This window comes from Mustelus asterias, unplaced genomic scaffold, assembly GCF_964213995.1.
Source record: "Mustelus asterias unplaced genomic scaffold, sMusAst1.hap1.1 HAP1_SCAFFOLD_1282, whole genome shotgun sequence".
NCBI classification, from domain to species: domain Eukaryota; kingdom Metazoa; phylum Chordata; class Chondrichthyes; order Carcharhiniformes; family Triakidae; genus Mustelus; species Mustelus asterias.
In genome coordinates, this window is record NW_027591227.1 from 45,001 (window position 1) to 50,000 (window position 5,000).

At 66.3% G+C, this 5,000-nt stretch overlaps 2 non-coding genes across 2 annotated transcripts in view; both read left to right on the forward strand.

Annotated features, from left to right (window-relative positions):
• The first annotated feature begins 3,301 nt into the window (after nucleotides 1-3,301).
• LOC144488089 (5.8S ribosomal RNA) lies at nucleotides 3,302-3,455 on the forward strand. The gene has a single exon (XR_013496529.1). It is a non-coding gene; the product is annotated as a 5.8S ribosomal RNA (ribosomal RNA).
• Nucleotides 3,456-4,715: 1,260 nt separating this feature from the next.
• The window catches only part of LOC144488086 (28S ribosomal RNA), a 3,775-nt gene continuing 3,490 nt past the window's right edge, over nucleotides 4,716-5,000 (forward strand). Inside the window, exon 1 of the ribosomal RNA XR_013496527.1 lies at nucleotides 4,716-5,000. This exon is cut by the window's right edge and continues 3,490 nt beyond it. This is a non-coding gene — a ribosomal RNA (28S ribosomal RNA).

Consider the following 5,000-nt stretch of genomic DNA (forward strand, 5'->3'; position numbering starts at 1 on the left):
TAGCTGCTCGTTTGGTCCCTCGCCCGCCAGCAGACCGTTCCGCCGACGGTGCTCCTCCTCCGCAGCGACTTCTGCCTAGCCCCTCTGCCGGGTGCGATGTCTCCGGCGTCCGCACCGATCCTCGGCATTGGTGCCGCACACGCAACGCCTGCGTCGTTGGAAGGGCTTCGCCGTTGGCGTCGCACACAGCCCTGTGGGGGTGTCTTTGCAGTCCGTCCGAGAGGTGGGGGCACGCACGGCAACACGGCCGGCCTGCCTGCTTGGGACGATGCGGTCCTTTCGTTCAGCGGTTCCACGGTTTGGCCGGCGCGAGCAGATGCTTGGGGGGAGACGGTGGCGTCAGCCACGCACTCACTCTGCTTCTGCAGTCCGGTCCACTCCGCCCGTTCTAGCTGCTCGTTTGGTCCCTCGCCCTCCAGCAGACCGTTCCGCCGACGGTGCTCCTCCTCCGCAGCGACTTCTGCCTAGCCCCTCTGCCGGGTGCGATGTCTCCGGCGTCCGCACCGATCCTCGGCACGGCGCGGGTGCGCACCTGTGGGCCGCCGCCCCGTGCTCCACGTCCGTCCGTGTGTGCCCGCTGTGGGGACCGTCTTCCTCTCGCCTGGGCGACGGCTTGCGGGCTGCGACGTGACCTTGCCACCGCCTTGCAGCATTACATCCGCAGTTGAAACGAAGAGAGCTGCTGCGGGCTTGGGTGCTTGTCCTGGCGGCTTGTCGACGGGACCACGGTGAACGGCCACTGTGTGACTCCGCAGGGAGACGTTCTGGTGCAGTCAGGGGCCTTTTTGTCTCCCGCCGCGGTGAAGCTTTGGTCGCATTCTAGTCACTCTCTCTTCAATCCCGGTACGGGGTACCTGTTCATGCTCACCATTCCTCGAGCACCCGCGTGCAGAGGGTGGGTGCGAGGTTTAAAGATTCGTGGTCCGCCTGTCGGTCCGGTCTCGTGCTGACTTGAGCGAGTGTCCTCCGCGTTCGAGAGAATGTGCCTGTCCGCGGGGGCAGCCGCGCTTGCGAGCGTTCCGCCGCGCCCCCTTCCCCAGCCCGCCGAGGTTGGGGCGTGCGGGGTCGGCTTGCGCCCGTAGCGTCGGCCTGTCCTCCGCGGCTTGCACCCGACTCAGTCCGCTGCGGCCTCGCCTCGACTCTCGAGCCTTCCGACAGACGGTGACACCAGAGAACTCTGCCTCTGGCTGTTGCGGGGCGTGACGGCGCGTGTCGGGCTCCGGCCCGTCACCCACGCCGGCACTCAACGCCTGCGAGCGCCCTGTTTCCTCCGAGAAAGGTTTTTCGCTTGATTGTCGCTCGAGTGCGTGTGCCTCCGGGGCTCACGCCGTGGTACGCGCCAGGCTGGGGCTCCACCGTCACGTCGGCGGGGGAGCGTTTAGCGCGTCCCAGGATCGGACAACCTCTCCGGGGGCCCGAGCCGAAACCCGACACGGTATAAAAGTCGTAACAAGGTTTCTGTTGGTGAACACGTTGTGAAGGATCTTTGTCGGCCGGGGGCCCGCCACCTCTCCGGGGAGGGCGGCCCGTCACTCCTTGAACGCGAAGGCTGGCGCCGGTTGGGCCAGGCAGGAGAGCCTCACGGGGGCCGGCCCCGGGGCCAGGTATCGGACAACCTCTCCGGGGGCCCGAACCGAAACCCGTAACACAGAATAAAAATCGTAACAAGGTTTCTGTTGGTGAACACGTTGTGAAGGATCTTTGTCGGCCGGGGGCCCGCCACCTCTCCGGGGAGGGCGGCCCGTCACTCCTTGAACTCGAAGGCTGCGCCGGTTGGGCCAGGCAGGAGAGCCTCACGGGGGTTGGCCCCGGGGCCGTGGCCCGTACTGACGCTGGCGCCTCCCACGCGGGTGGGAGGTCACACCGACAATTTCGCCGTACCCGTCGAACGGGCCTGGTCACCCGTACGCACGTTCCGCCGAAGCCGGGCGACGTCGATCTCGGTCCCACTCGGTTGGGCCGGCGCGCGGGCGCCGCCACCGACGAGCACGCACACGCTCGGTTGCACGCCGGCAAGTCCATGCGGGTGCCGCACACGCTACGCCTGCGCCGTTGGAAGGGCTTCGCCGTTGGCTTCGTAGGGTGTCTTTGCAGTCCGTCCGAGAGGTGGGGGCACGCACGGCAACACGGCCGGCCTGCCTGCGTGGGACGATGCGGTCCTTTCGTTCAGCGGTTCGGCGGTTTGGCCGGCGCGAGCAGACGCTCGGAGGGAGACGGTGGCGTCAGCCACGCACTCACTCCGCTTCTGCAGTCCGGTCCACTCCGCCCGTTCTAGCTGCTCGTTTGGTCCCTCGCCCGCCAGCAGACCGTTCCGCCGACGGTGCTCCTCCTCCGCAGCGACTTCTGCCTAGCCGCTCTGCCGGGTGCGATGTCACCGGCGTCCGCACCGATCCTCGGCACGGCGCGTGTGCGCACCTGTGGGCCGCCGCCCCGTGCTCCACGTCCGTCTGTGTGTGCCCGCTGTGGGGACCGTCTTCCTCTCGCCTTGGCGACGGCTTGCGGGCTGCGACGTGACCTTGCCACCGCCTTGCAGCATTACATCCGCAGTTGAAACGAAGAGAGCTGCTGCGGGCTTGGGTGCTTGTCCTGGCGGCTTGTCGACGGGACCACGGTGAACGGCCACTGTGTGACTCCGCAGGGAGACGTTCTGGTGCAGTCAGGGGCCTTTTTGTCTCCCGCCGCGGTGAAGCTTTGGTCGCATTCTAGTCACTCTCTTCAAAGCCCGGTGAGGGGTACCTGTTCATGCTCACCATTCCTCCGGCACCCGTGTGCGGAGGGTGGGTGCGAGGTTTAAAGATTCGTTGTCCGCCTGTCGGTCCGGTCTGGTCTCGTGCTGACTTGAGCGAGCGTCCACCGCGTTCGAGAGAATGTGCCTGTCCGCGGGGGCAGCCGCGCTTGCGAGCGTTCCGCCGCGCCCCCTTCCCCAGCCCGCCGAGGTTGGGGCGTGCGGGGTCGGCTTGCGCCCGTAGCGTCGGCCTGTCCTCCGCGGCTTGCACCCGACTCAGTCCGCTGCGGCCTCGCCTCGACTCTCGAGCCTACCGCCAGACGGTGACACCAGAGAACTCTGCCTCTGGCTGTTGCGGGGCGTGACGGCGCGTGGCGGGCCCCGGCCCCTCACCCACGCCGGCACTCAACGCCTGCGAGCGCCCTGATTCCTCCTTTTTTTCGCTTGATTGTCGCTCGAGTGCGTGCGCCTCCGGGCTCACGCCGTGGTACGCGCCAGGCTGGGGCTCCACCGTCACGTCGGCGGGGGAGCGTTTTGCGCGTCCCAGGATCGGGCAACCGATCCGAAACCCGATACAACTTTTAGCGGTGGATCACTCGGCTCGTGCGTCGATGAAGAACGCAGCTAGCTGCGAGAATTAATGTGAATTGCAGGACACATTGATCATCGACACTTTGAACGCACTTTGCGGCCCCGGGTTCCTCCCGGGGCTACGTCTGTCTGAGGGTCGCTTGACAATCAATCGCACTTCGCGCGCATCCGTGCGCCGAAGAGCGCGGCTGGGGTGTCGCAGAGGTGCCGTCCTCTCTGTCCCCCTAAGTGCAGACCCAGAGTAATCCGCGTCGGAGAGCTTGACCTCTTGGGTGCCGGCGTCCGCCTCCGGGCTCGTCGGCACTGCCCGCTCCCGCACTGGCCCAGCCACCTCGGGGTCGCCGGCACGGCTGTCATCGGGTTGCCAGAGAGAGAGAACGTGACTGCCTCGCTGCCGGGACCGTGTGTGCCTTCCGTTAGGCTCGGGCCAGGGGGGTTGACTCTCTGTTGATGTGTGTGTGTGGCTCGTCCACGGGAAGGATCCGCAAGAGTTGGCTCGGTTGGGTGCTCCGGCACAGAGAGTGAGAGAGTGGAGTGACTGTCCGCTGGACGTCTCCGGACACGTTGCCTCGCGTGGTCCGTGCTCGGTTGCCTGCCGGTGGGTTGCCGTGGCCGTTCAGTGCCGTCGCGTGGAGGACGGCAGCTTGACGCGTGTGACGCTTGATGCCTGGATCGGTGCTCGGTCGTGCCGTGCTTTTCTTCCCTCTGTTGCGCGTGCGAGTGCTTGCATTTTTGTCGTGGGAATCCGTGGCGGTTGGGTGTCGTTGCTTGTGTTGCGCTGGAGCTGCGGCTCCTTCCACACTCCGCAGCCCACCCTCTGCCGTTGCGGTTCTGGGGCAATGTGCCTGCGCCCGCGTTCAACGTGTGCCTTGGGTTCGAATCGTCGCAGAGCCGACTTGGCCGTGTGGTCCTCGCTCCGGTGTCTCCCCGTGTCCTGCTGCCGCCGAAGTCTTCTACGTGAAAGGTGCTGTCCTGGCCGCGGCGTGGCCACCCGCCGCTTGCAGCCCGTGCGCTCCGCCGCCCGGCTTCGTCCTTGGCGTCTGGCCTTTCGCTCCGGCAGGCTGTGTGTCCCACGGCCCTGCTTTTCTCTCGCTCGATACCGCCGTCGCACCGCGACCCCGCCAGCAGCACTGCTTTCCGTTACCGTGGAGGTGGGCGCACGCCTCGCCGCAAACGATTCTCTGGAACAGTTGACGTGCCGAGCCCGGTCCGGCGCCGAGTGCGAGGGGGCACGCAGCGCTCGCAGTACCGTGTGCGTTCCGTGTGTGTCCGTGCCTGTGCATCCGCTGCGCAGCACGGCGCGCACTTGCGAGCACGCGTACGTGTGTGTGTCTGTGTGTGCGCCCGAAGCGCGTGGAGGCGCCGACGACCGGCCGGCCAGAGCACTCGTTGCTGCCTACGACCTCAGATCAGACGTGTCAACCCGCTGAATTTAAGCATATTACTAAGCGGAGGAAAAGAAACTAACAAGGATTCCCCTAGTAACTGCGAGTGAAGAGGGAAGAGCCCAGCGCCGAATCCCCGCTCGCCTGCCGGGCGTGGGAAATGTGGCGTAAAGGAGACCTTTCTCTGACGATGCTCGAGGGGCCCAAGTCTTTCTGATCGAGGCGTGGCCTGTGGAAGGTGTCAGGCCGGTTGCGGTCCCTGGCTCGTCGTGATTGAGTCTTCTCGGAGTCGGGTTGCT